The 13,480-nt window shown below is 48.6% G+C and overlaps 1 non-coding gene across 1 annotated transcript; it reads right to left on the bottom strand.

The window, feature by feature from the left end:
• Positions 1-8,837: 8,837 nt before the first annotated feature.
• On the bottom strand, positions 8,838-8,975 carry LOC112437646 (small nucleolar RNA SNORA69). The gene has a single exon (XR_003026206.1). It is a non-coding gene; the product is annotated as a small nucleolar RNA SNORA69 (small nucleolar RNA).
• Between the last annotated feature and the right edge of the window lie 4,505 nt (positions 8,976-13,480).

Genomic DNA, 13,480 nt, shown 5'->3' on the forward strand with positions numbered 1-13,480 from the left:
TCCAGTTATCTCCAAGGTTCTTCATGGGTTGCATGTGCAAATTTGGTGGCGTTAGTATGAAACATCAGGTGGAAATTCAGGCTGTGACATCAGCAAGCTCGTTCTGTGCAGATTGCAGTCAGCCATACGGGTTCCCACTGATTTCAGCCAGTCCTGTTATAAGCAAAGGGATTTTTCAGCATTTCAGCAAGCTGTTTCTTAGCTGCCATCCTGTAAACTCGAAAATGTCTGTTAATCACTGGTTTATTTAACTGTTTGGGGCACAGTTTCAGCTCCTCCCTTACCTTGTGATCTCTGCACAAGCCAGCTCCCCTTTGCCTCCACCATAAGTGAAAGCAGCCTGACATCCTCAACAGATGCCCAATCTTGAGCTTTCTGGCCATCAGAATTGTGAGCCAAATAGCCCTTTTTTCTTTATAAATTATTCACCCTCAGGTATTCTGTTATAGCAACACAAAATGGACTAGGACAGTCCCCTTTTCTCTTCCTAGTTCCTCTGCCCTAACCCCAACCCCAAATGCTCACTGATGGAGCAGGGGGAGGGAGCAGGAGCTTGTCCCCAGGAAAAGATCCTCCCTCCATGGTTCTTTGGACATGTCTTGCAAAGATGTCATCGAGCTTCCCATTGCTTTCCCCAACCCTTCACCTCCCTCCCAGCTCTACTCACTGCTAGTCAATCACCACCAGTTCCTTCCCTCTTCTTTTGACTTTTCTTTTTCCTTTCTTTTTTTTCTCAGCACCAGAAAGAGGAGGATGTAGGATGAGAATGGGTCCTAGAGGTGTCATGCCTTCTGAGATTATTGTAATTTTATTTATTTATGTATTTATTTATTGAGACAGCCTTCCTTCATCACTCAGGCCAGAAGGAGTCTCTGTCTAAAAAAAAAGAACATAGGCTTTGGGGTCCAACAGGCAAAGGTATGAAAAATGGGTCTTCCCTGCCTTTTTTTTTTTTTTTTTTTTTTTTTTGAGATGGGATTTCCCTCTTGTTGCCCAGGCTAGAGTGCAATGGCGCCATCTTGGTCAGCTAACTGCAACTTCCGCCTCCTGGGTTCAAGCAATTCTCCTGCCTCAGCCTCCCAAGTAGCTGGGATTACAGGCATGTGCCACCACGCCCAGCTAATGTTTTGTATTTCGTAGAGACAGGATTTCACCATGTCAGTCAGGCCGGTCTCAAACTCCTGACCTCAGGTGATCCACCTGTCTCAGCCTACCAAAGTCTTGGGATTACAGGTGTGTGCCACCACATGTGGTCGGGTCTTCCTCTTAATAGCCCTGTGAACCTCGATGTCATATAGCTTCCTTATGCCTCAGTTTACTTATCTGTAACACAGGAACAATATTTTTCTCATAGACTTGGTAAGAGTGCTGAATGAGATAATGATCAAAAAGCACTCACTAGTTCATAGTAAATTCCCAGCAACTGGTAATTATATTGTTAAATTATCATTTTAATTGTTTTTACAGTCTTTCACTAGCAAACAGGGAAAGAGCAAAAATGCAGAAGATAATTCCTGGCAAGCATCCTTGCCAGTCAGTGGCATCTGCAAATCATGGAACAGATTAACTCTCCAGATTAACTCTCCTTGTAAGCAAAAGGAGAGTGAACTATGAATCCTGATGTCACCTGTGCAGTGGGACCTCAGGAATGGTTGAAAGTTGAAATTCAAAGCCTGTGAGGGCGCTTCCTCTGGCTGTGGTCTCTGCCCCTCCCTGGGCATCTTCCTCTGTCTCTGCAGACCAGCCTCTTCCTCTGCTCTGGTCCACATGGTGGGAAACGTGGCCCTCACACTCCAAGCTGTGAATCAGACACCTCCAGCTGCTGGAGGGGAGACCTCTCAGTCCCAAGTCCAAGCATTCCCTGGCCCTGCCAGGGACGAGTGTCATCCTTAGAACAAGCAGCTACAGTTGGGGCACTGGGTCAGAAGACAGAATCTTTTTTTTTTTTTTTTTGAGACAGGGTCTCACTCTGTCATCCAGGCTGGAGTGCAGTGGTGCAAGCTCCGCCTCCCGGGTTCATGCCATTCTCCTGCCTCAGCCTCCCGAGTAGCTGGGACTACAGGTGCCCGCCACCACGCCTGGCTAATTTTTTGTATTTTTAGTAGAGATGGGGTTTCACCGTGTTAGCTAGGATGGTCTCGATCTCCTGACCTCGTGATCTGCCCGCCTCGGCCTCCCAAAGTGCTGGGATTACAGGCATGAGCCACCACACCCAGCCAGAAGACAGAATCTTGAAGATGGGAGAAGGAGGGGAGAACACTGGGAGAGGGGGTGGTGGGCCTGCTGGGAATGTCATTTACACAGAGCCAGTGTCGTCAGGATTGGGCTTCCTCCCTCGAATCCTCTTTAGTTTTTAAGTTTTTCCTGGAGTTTCTTTTTTTTTTTTTTTTTGAGATGGAGTCTCACTCTGTCCCCCAGGCTGGAGTGCAGTGGTGTGATCTCGGCTCACTGCAACCTGTGCCCCCACCGGTTCAAGCAATTGTCCTGCCTCAGCCTCCCAAGTAGCTGGGATTACAGGTGCCCGCCACCACGCCCAGCTAATTTTTTGTATTTTTAGTAGAGACAGGCTTTCACCACGTTGACCAGGTGGGTCTCAAACTCCTGACCTCATGATTCACCCGCCTCGGCCTCCCAAAGTGCTGGGATTACAGGCATGAGCCACTGCACCCAGCTTTTTCCTGGAGTTTCTAAGGGTTTTTAATAATAAGCATTTCTCGCAGCAACACACAACACAGAAGAATCTTGGAAATAGAATGTTTCCTGAAAAATGTAACCCCCAGAAGACTACACAGTACATATGATGCCATTTTTATAGAGCCTATAACCAAGCTCAACAACCAATGCATTGTTTAAGCTTATGTAAGCTTATGACTGCATAGTAGTTTTTAAAAAGCAGTGGCACAGTAAACATGAAATATCATATGATGGTTACTTCTCAAGAAGGCAGAGGAGTGAGATGTGGAATGTTACACAAGCACATATGCATTATTAATAAGAGTCTAGTTCCTGGGTTGGGTGATAGGTGCAGGCATATTCTTTTTTTTTTTTTTGAGACAAATCTCGCTCTGTCACCTAGGCTGGAGTGCAGTGACACCATCATAGCTGAACTCCTGAGCTCAAGCAATCCTCCCACTTCAGCCTCCCAAGTAGCTGGGACTACAGGTGTGGTGGTGCACCTGGGCTCAAGAGATCTTCCTGCCTTGGCCTAGGATTACAGCTCGTGCTGGGATTACAGGCACAAGCCACTGTGCCTGGCCAGGTATTTATTATATTATAATCATTTACAGCTAACATAGATTTCATAACATCTTGTGAATGTATCAAACATTGTTTTTCAGAAGGTAATTACAAATAGTTCAAGAAAGGAAATGTAATCTAAGTGATTACTAGCTCTGCAACAAAAGATATTTATATAGTCACAATGTATAAGGTAAACACTGTTCATTGCCTTTCAACTCTTAGAATCAACAGATGGACAAAGCAAGGAAGACTTAATTATAGCCACAAAAGTAAATGTAACTGTCATCGGCCTTGATGTTGCACAAGCAAAAGCCTAGAAGACGGAGACTGAAAGATGGAAGGAGGAGAAGAGAGCTGAAGGGAAGCCATCCACTAGTAACACAGGGAGAATCGACAGAGAAATTTCCTAGCTTCCTTGCTCCTAGGTTGGGATATCTCTAACACATGTCCTACATCAGGAGCTGACAAACTTTTTCTGTAAAAAAATCCAGATAATAGGCCGGGCACAGTGGCTCACGCCTGTAATCAGCACTTTGGGAGGCCGAGGTGGGTAGATCACGAAGTCAGGAGTTCAAGACCAGCCTGGACAACATGGTGAAACCCTGTCTCTACTAAAAATACAAAAAACAAAAACAAACAAAAAAAAAAAACCAGCCAGGCGTGGTGACTCATGCCTGTAATCCCAGCTACTCAGGAGACTGAGGCAGGAGAATTGCTTGAACCCGGGAGGCGGAGGTTGCAATGAGCAGAGATCGCATCACTGCGCTCCAGCCTGGGAGTCAGAGTAAGACTCTCTCAAAAACAAAAAAAAGTTAAAAATAAATAAGTAAATACTTTAGGCTTTGCAAGCCATACAGTCTCTATCACAACTATTCCACTTGGCTATTATACTGTGAAATCAGTCACAGACCATATATAATTGAATAGGAGCAGCTGTTCTGATAAAACTATTTTATGGCCCAGGCCACAGTTTGTTCAACCCTGCTCTATGCTGTTACCCAGAGTTCCCCAGTGGGATCAATCTCTAGTTGCTCATAGTAGTAACTGGTTTTGTACCCCACCTTACTGACTTTCTTCCCTTCCCTATCTCAGTTTCTTACACCTTTACTATTGTATCATGGGGTTACCTCCCTGTTAACTACCTGTTCTCAAATCGTTGTCTCAGGGTCTGCTTCTGGGAGAACCCAAATGAACACAGGTAAGAACTGTTATTATCAGTGTTTTGTTTTGTTTTGTTTTGTTTTGTTTTGTTTTGTTTTGTGAGACGGAATCTCACTCTGTTGCCCAGGCTGGAGTGCAGTGGCGCAATCTTGGCTCACTGCAAGCTCCGCCTCCCGGGTTCACGCCATTCTCCTGCCTCAGCCTCCCGAGTAGCTGGGACTACACGTGCCCGCCACCACGCCCGGCTAATTTTTTGTATTTTTAGTAGAGATAGGGTTTCACCGTGTTAGCCAGGATGGTCTCGATCTCCTGACCTCGTGATCCGCCCACCTCGGCCTCCCAAAGTGCTGGGATTACAGGCGTGAGCCACCGTGCCCGGCCTATTACAGTGTTTTTCAGCAGAAAAAACTGAGGCACAAAGGCTAAGTCATTTGCTCTAAGTCACAGAGCCAGCATTTGAACTGTCCAGTCTCACGCCGGATATATTCAAAGCATCCTGGAAAATCTGCAGAGTAGGGTAGGCGGACAGTGGTCAGAGGAGTGGGGATCGCCCCCAGCATGAGAAGAATGCTCCAGAGTAGTGGAGAGGACAGAGACAGACATGCACTTGCTCCTTGCAGCACCATCAGGGAAGCCGCCAACACCAGGGAATGATGATTACAGAGCATCTAGACATACTGGAGCTTGGGCAGCTTCCCAAAATAGTCTCATGGCCCAAACATGACTTGGAAGCAGCAGAGAGCCACCAGATCTAAAGAGACCTCATGGCCAGGCATGGTGGCTGACACCTGTAATCCCAGCACTTTGGGAGGCTGAGGCAGATGGATTGCTTGAGGCAGGAGTTCGAGACCACCCTGACCAACATAGCAAAACCCTATCTCTACCAAAAATACAAAAATCAGCTGAGCATAATGGCACACACCTGTAATCCCAGCTTCTTGAGAGACTGAGGCAGGAGGATTGCTTGAACCCAAGAGGCAGAGGTTGCAGTGAGCCAAGATCGCACCACTGCCCTCCAGCCTGGGTAACAGAACAAGACTTTGTCCAAAAAAAAAAAAAAAAGCCCTAGTCTGGAGACAGCCCTGGTCCAGCTGCAGAAATTGAACAAGCCAAAGGTTCACTTTCCCAACTACTGATCTAATTACATGACCTAGGATCAACCGAACAGACACAATGTCCCCGGACTTAAACTTGGGAGCCAGTGACACAAAGCAGGGACAGAGAAGAGTCTATTTTACAGTGGTGACAGCAGCAGGGGCAGGAGTGGCACTGTCAGCAGTACAAGCAGCAGCATCTGTTGTGGGCATTCCTGTCACTGTGGGCTTTGTTGTCATGCTGACCAGGACACCCAGTGGCGGGGGGGGTGAAGGTCGTGTGAATCTACGGTGCATGCTTGACAGACCAGTTCTGCAGAGTGTTTTTGGTGGTAGCGTGGACTGTGTTACCTCCCACACTCCTGCCTGTTTTATAGGCTCGATTCTCCAGCTTTTCTGGAGACTCGGTGACTATCCAATATCCTGTCAGCAAACACCATTTTCTACAAACATCACCAAAGTTGTATTCTGCTGCTTATAACCATAATCCAGACTGATCCATTTTTCCTTTTGGGAAGTGCTCCTCCATCCTTATCTTAATAATATGTATTAGGAGGAAGCATTTATTTCCTATTCATATTTCCAGGTAGATAGAAGAAAACCCCTAACTTCTCTCCCTACTTCTTCTTTCCTCCTGCAAAGAAGATGGAGCACCTTATCTGACTGGTGAATGTAGCAGTCAGGATAGGCAAGGTTATGCTGTGGTAACAAGCAACTGCAAAATCTCAGTTGCTTAAAACAGCAAATATTTCTTCGTTGCTCAAGCTCCATGTCACTGTTTGTTGTCTTGGGGCTCCTCTCCATGTCGTCCTCATTCCAGAACATAGGATAATGAAGCAGGTACCACCTGGGCCACTAACTGTTGCCATATCAAGTGGAAAAAGAGTTTGTGCAGCCAATCAACCACAGGCTCTTAAAGCTCCCAGCTGGAGGTGACACACGTCACAACTAATGACATGTAACTGGCTAAAGCAAGTAACATACCTGCACTTCACTCTAAGAGGGAGCCCACCATGTTCCCAGAAGAAGAAATGCAGCTATTTCATTAATGGGACAAATAATTAACACAGTGGGTTTGGGATGAAGGGACGTGTGGTGGTTCAGCTTCATCTAGGTTCTCTTTTGGCAACCTGCTCACCTGGAACGGGCATGTGCTCCTGCCTGTTCTTGGTCACACAGTAAAAGCTCCCCAGGACTAGGCAATCAAGGGTGAATTTTTTTTTTTTTTTTTTGATATGGAGTTTCACTCTGTTGCCCAGTTTGGAGTGCAATGGGGTGATCTCGGCTCACCACAACCTCCGCCTCCCAGGTTCAAGTGATTCTCCTGCCTCAGCCTCCCGAGTAGCTGGGATTACAGGCATGCGCCACCACGTCCGGCTAATTTTGTATTTTTAGTACAGATGGGGTTTCTCCATGTTGGTCAGGCTGGTCTCGAACTCCCGACCTCAGGTGATCCACCCGCCTTGGCCTCCCAAAGTGCTGGGATTACAGGCAGGAGCCACAGCACCCAGCAAGGGAGAATTATTAAAAAGCCAATTTGACCAGAGAAAATAAAGCCACATTTACAAACATCTTTACCAGTAATAATGGTACTATTTTGATCTACATATGCTTGTCTCCTATTGGTTGATGCCTGAAAACTCATCACTGTGGTTCCAGTGGGGGCTGCAAAGTGGTGAACACGTGACCCAAACTCAAAATGATTGACCCACGGCCGGGCGCGCAGTGGCTCACACCTGTAATCTCAGCACTTTAGGAGGCCAAGGCGGGCGGATCACCTGAGGTCGGGAGTTCGAGACCAGCCTGACCAACATGGTGAAACCCCATCTCTAGGCCAGGTGCGGTGGCTCATGCCTGTAATCCTAGCACTTTGGGAGGCTGAGGCGGGCGGATCACGAGGTCAGGAGATCGAGACCATCCTGGCCAACATGGTGAAACCCCGTCTCTATCAAAAATACAAAAAATTAGCCAAGCGTGGTGGCAGGCGCCTGTAGTCCCAGCTACTCGGGAGGCTGAGGCAGGAGAATGGCATGAACCTGGGAGGCGGAGCTTGCAGTGATCCGAGATCGCGCCACTGCACTCCAGCCTGGGCGACAGAGCAAGACTGCGTCTCAAAAAAAAAAAAAAGAAAAGAAAAGAAATCCCATCTCTACTAAAAATACAAAAATTAGCCAGGCATGGTGACACACGCCTGTCCTCCCAGCTACTTGGGAGGATGAGGCAGGAGAATCGCTTGAACCCAAGAGGCAGAGGTTGCAGTGAGCTGAGATTTCACCACTGCACTCCAGCCTGGGCAACAGAGTGAGATCCATCTCAAAAAAAAAAAAAAAAAAGGTTGACCCAAGCTAGATCCTTCCAGAGTTCTGCCCTGCCTGGGACTTTGTAATTGAAGTCAAGTGCAAAGTCGGTGGTGAAACTATGAGGCTGAACTATGAGTCTATGAGAAATTCCTTTCATTCTGGGGGAATCCCACTCCTCTGCCCACTGACCCCCGCCCCTACCCTGCTGATTCTCAAAGTATTATTTCAGAATCTACATGCAAATAATACTTTGAATATTACATTCAAAGTATTAGAGTCACTTAACTAATACTTTGTGATACCCACATATATGTATGTGTGAATGTATCTGTGTGTATGTGTACGTACATATATAATGATATGTAGATGCATATATATACACACATATAAATGTTATCCATGAATCATATATAAGTACTACTACACTAATAGCTTTAAACATTTACAATAATATATTTTATAAAGGGCATAATAAGAGTAGAAATATGGTACCGGGCGTGGTGACTAATGCCTGTAATCCCAGCACTTTGGGAGGCTGAGGTGGGCAGATCACCTGAGGTCAGGGGTTCAAGACCAACCTAACCAATATGGTGAAACCCCGTCTCTTCTAAAAATAGAAAAATTAGCCAGGAGTGATGGCACACACCTATAATCCCAGCTACTCAGGAGGCTGAGGCAGGAGAATCACTTGAACCCAGGAGGTGAAGGTTGCAGTGAGCCGAGATCGTGCCACTGCACGCCAGCCTGGGCAACAGAGCAAGACGCCGTCTCAAAATAAAAAGATTAAAAATATGGAATATTTTTAAATATTTATTTCTCGTCCCCATGGATCATCACATATATGCTGCTTCCAGAACACTTTGAATATATCCAGAACTCTCGAGTGAGACTGTCAGATGCAAATGCTATCTCTGCCAATTGCTAGCTCTGTGAACCTGAAATACTTGACCTCTTTGTGCCTCAGTTTCTTCTGAGAGAATGAAACCAACATGCAACGTTCTGTATTTTCATTCTGGTATTCTTTTATTTTTTTTTTCCTTAGAATTGTCCATGTCAATCTGTCGTGATTTTACTCTCACAAAGACAAAATCAAAAATCATTAAAACAGCTTTTCTTTCAGCAGCATAATGATGGTATTTAGTATTTCACAAAATGAAGCACTGCAATTCCAGCTTGCTTTTCACTCTGACATTCTAAATGCCCAATCTAGTCTTTTTTTTTTTTTTTTTGAGACAGAGTTTCACTCTTGTTGCCCAGGCTGGAGTGCAGTGGTGCCATCTCACCTCGCTGCAAACTCCGCCTCCCGGGTTCAAGCGATTCTCCTGCCTCAGCCTCCCAAGTAGCTGGGATTGCAGGCATGTGCCACCACACCAAACTAATTTTTGTATTTTTAGTAGAGACGGGATTTCATCATATTGGTCAGGCTGGTCTCGAACTCCTGACCTCAAGTGATCCACCCGCCTCGGCCTCCCAAAGTGCTGGGATTACAGGCGTGAGCCACCGCGCCCGGCCTGGTCTCGTCTTAAATAAAATGGCAAGCCATGATGAGGACCAAATTGAAGCAACTTTGGCGAAGTTACATATTTTAACAAGCAGGCCGACTTGAGGTGGACCTGCCCACCTCAGATTTGCATCCTACCATTTGGGAATTCATTGCATGATCCACAGAGTCTGAACAGGAAGGCACACAGGAGAGGAAGAGCTGCCAGTGAGATAAATGGCCTCTCTGGAATAGCTAAGAGTACAATTGTATTGTGGATTATCTGAATCAGTTAGGACTCTGTAGCTAATAAAAGAAAGGAGATTCAAACTGGTTTAAGGGATAAAGGGAATTTAATGACCTATAGAACTGAAAAATCCAGGCTGGTCTCAGTGGCTCGTGCCTGTAATCCCAGCACTTTGTGAGGCCCAGGCGGGCAGATCACCTGAGGTCAGGAGTTTGAGACCAGCCTGGCCAACATGGTGAAACTTCATTTCTACTAAAAATACAAAAATTAGTGGGGCATGATCGCAGGCGCCTGCAATCCCAGCTACTCAGGAGGCTGAGACAACAGAATCACTTGAACCCAGGAGGCAGAGGTTGCAGTGAGCCAAGATCATGCCATTGCACTCCAGCCTGGGTGACAGAGTGTGACTCCATCTAAAAAAAAAAAAAAAAATTAGCTGGGCGTGGTGGCGCATGCCTGTAGTCCCAGCTACTAGAGAGGCTGAAGTATGAGAATAGCTTGAACCCAGGAGGCAGAGGGTTGCAGTGAGCCGAGATCGTGCCACTTCCTTCCAGCCTGGGCAACAGTGCGAGATCCTGCCTCAAACAAACAAACAAACAAAAATAACTGAAAAATCAAGATAAAAGCTTCAGATGAGACTTGATCCTGGAACTCAAGTGATGATAACAAGGACCTGGCTTTCCCCTTGTCTCTCCATTTCCAGTTTTGTGGTGTTGGCTCCTTCATCAGGCTGTATCCAGTGGCCTCCCCAGCAACTCCCAGCTGCCTCTCACTGCACTAAAATGGCAGCCACTGATCCAAACCTTATATCCTCACACCGCAGTGTCCAGGGGAAGAGAGAATGGCTCATTCAAGTGGCTCTTGGGTGGGTCTCGAATTAACTGTCTCTGAACTCATTGATCCAAATTGGGACACATACCCATCTCGACCCAATCACAATAACCAAGGGTTGTCGTAAATCAAGGAAGAGTAGCTGGGCGCAGTGCCTCCCCTGTAATCCCAGCACTTTGGGAGGTCGAGGGGGGTAGATCATGAGGTCAAGTGTTCAAAACCAGCCTGGCCAATATGGTGAAGCCCCGTCTCTACTAAAAATATAAAAAATTAGCCGAGTGTGGTGGCGCACGCCTGTAGTCCCAGCTACTCGGGAGGCTGAGGCAGGAGAATCGCTTGAACCCAGAAGGCGAAGGTTGCGGTGAGCCGAGGTCACGCCACTGCACTCTAGACTGGGTGACAGTGTGAGACTCCGTCTAAAACAACAACAACAACAACAACTCAGGGTCACTTTCAAATCCAATTTTTAGTCAATATTTTGTATTCTTTATTGTTAAGGTTCCCCAAAAGTCTGGATTCAATCCCAACGCTTTCTCACAGAGGGCAGCTTCAGGTTTCTAACGGTGGACGGAGTGAGAGAGGCTTCGGGTCAGCGGTGGTTGTGAGGCAGTTTGGGCGCAGCCCACGGCTCCATGCCCCGCGGCGGGGGCACGTGCAGCCACCAGCTTGAAAAACTCCATCGGGCGTGGAGCTGACCCATTCGGGTCCGAAGCCAAACCTAGTCGGATCAAGCAGCTGAACGCAGGCCCCGGGACCTGGTGACTGCCGTTGCGACCTCGAGAGTGCTGCGGGTGGGTGGGAAGGAGGAGTGGCTAGCTCTGGGGACGTCGGGCAGTGTTCTGAACAGCGGGAGCCAGTGCCTCAACTTCCCCAGGATTCTTCCGCGGGAGCAGCCCACTCCCATACTCCGCCCCGCGTGGGAGGCGAGCGCTGAGAACCAGGAGACACAGCCAGGCCAGGAGACCCCAGAGTCCAGCCAGAAGACGTGCTGAGACCCCGCTGCAGGAAGCCCTATGGCCGCGCTGCGCTCACTCACTGAGTCCGGGTCTCCGGAGAGAGCCAGGGGCAGCCCCGCGGGAGGGGCGGGCGCGGGGCCAGAGCGGGGCCTGGCCACGTCCGGGAGGATGAACGGAGCCCCGCTAAGGTCGGGAGGACTTCGAGGAGCTCCAGCGCTCTGTTCCCCTTGGTGTCGCCCGAGGCTGCTGGAGGGTGGTGAGACCGTGGCTTGGAGACGACGTGCTGGGCAGCAAGGTCGGGAGCCCGCCAGGCTCGCGGTGGAGCTGTCGCTGGAGAGGCACTGCTGCACCGGGACGGTGGGCTGGTGGGCTGGCCACCCTGGAGAACCTGAGCCTGCAGTTACCTCTGTAGCTGAACCTGCGAGTGTGGAGGGTTTAGGAAAGAGAAGCTTTCCGAGATGGCTGGAGAGCCAGCCAGGCTGAAGGGCTCCGGAAAGGATCACAGGAAGTGGGCTGGAGAGTTCCTTGCGGGTGGAAGGAGGAGGAGAGAGCTAGTGAGCAGGCTTGGGGGCCGGGGCGTGGGGGGAAGAGGGCGATGCTCCTCTCTTTCCTCTGTTGCTTGTGGGCATGATTGCAACCCCCACCCCCGTTTATCTGCGATGTTGGCCACGAAGATCTTGACCCGGAGCCCACAGAAGGCCAGCTCAAAGAGAGGCCCGTGCCCTTTACTATCTGCCTTATCTTGTAGGAAAAGAAAAACTTTTTATCTGAGGAGGGCAAGGCTTTTAAAATTATCAGGCCCATAGAGAGGATCGCTTGAGCCCAGGAGTTCCAGACCAGCCTGGGCAACATGGCAAAACGCCGTCTCTACAAAATATACAGAAATTAGTCGGGTGTGTTGGCTCCTGCCTGTGGTCCCAGCTACTCAGGAAGCTGAGGCAGGAGGATCGCTTGAGCCCAGGAGCTCGAGGCTGCAGTGAGCCAAGATCGTGCCACTGCACTCCCGCCTGGGTGACAAAGCCAAACCTTGTGACCAAAAAAAAAAAAAAAATCAGGGCCAGAGAGGAATTAAAATGAGACAACAGTGACATCCCATTACCCCCTTTGAGCTATGTATTCACCTCTTTAACTGCTTGCATTGGCTTGCTCTTGCCATAAGTAGCTATGAATTAACCTGGTAATGCCACACTGGACACTATAACCCACCCCCTATAGCTTAACAGTATATAGCCAATCACTAATCAAAGAGGTTCCTTTAAACCAATGAGAATTCCTAACAACTTTGTATCAGCCCACAGCCCACTCCCTGTCCCCCTTTTTTGCCTTTGAAAACCTGCTTGTAACAAAGCCCTAATGGAGCTCATATCCAAGGTTACTTAGGTCTGAGTCTTCCTGGCAGCCGTCCTCCCTTTGTCTTTCGTTTGTTTTTTGTTTTTTGAGACAGAGTCTCGCTCTTGTCACCCAGGCTGGAGTGCAATCACGCGATCTGGGCTCACTGCAACCACCGTCTCCTGGGTTCAAAGGATCCTCCTGCCTCAGCCTCCCGAGTGGCTGGGATTACAGGCGGGCACCACGACACCTGGCTAATTTTTTGTATTTTTAGTGGAGACGGGATTTCACCATGTTGGCCAAGCTGGTCTTGAAGTCATGACCTCAGGTGATCCACCTGCCTCGACCTCCCAAAGTGTTGGGATTACAGGCGTGAGCCACCATGCCCGGTCCCCTTGGGCTCAAGTAAACTCTTTCAACCATATTTTGTGCCTCAGCCTCTTCCTTTTAGGTTGACAATTGACTCCCAGAATATGGAGGCTTCAGCTATGAGGAGCAGGGCCACGGGTGAAGAGTGCCCACACTGACTCAGAGAGAGGTCCCCAACTGGGGCCAGCTTTCCCACCCTGTCGCCTCAGGCATCTGCCCCCGGGACGCCTGCACCTTTCCTGAGCCTGTGGAAATGTTGGTTTCCTCCACCTCCCCAGCATGATAGACTGTGAGGGAATAAGGTGATAGTGGCTCTAAGACTCCCCAGCTGACTCAGTGAACCTCTCTGTACTACCCCCACCAGCATGCCTGGAACGCAGACAGGGCACCGCTGAGAGGCTTCTCCCATGGGCCCTCCTACGCCGCCTATGAGGAAGTTACAGGAGGCAACCCAGAGGGGCAGGAAGAACACA

Source organism: Pan paniscus, chromosome 19 (genome assembly GCF_029289425.2).
Source record: "Pan paniscus chromosome 19, NHGRI_mPanPan1-v2.0_pri, whole genome shotgun sequence".
In the NCBI taxonomy this organism is placed as follows: domain Eukaryota; kingdom Metazoa; phylum Chordata; class Mammalia; order Primates; family Hominidae; genus Pan; species Pan paniscus.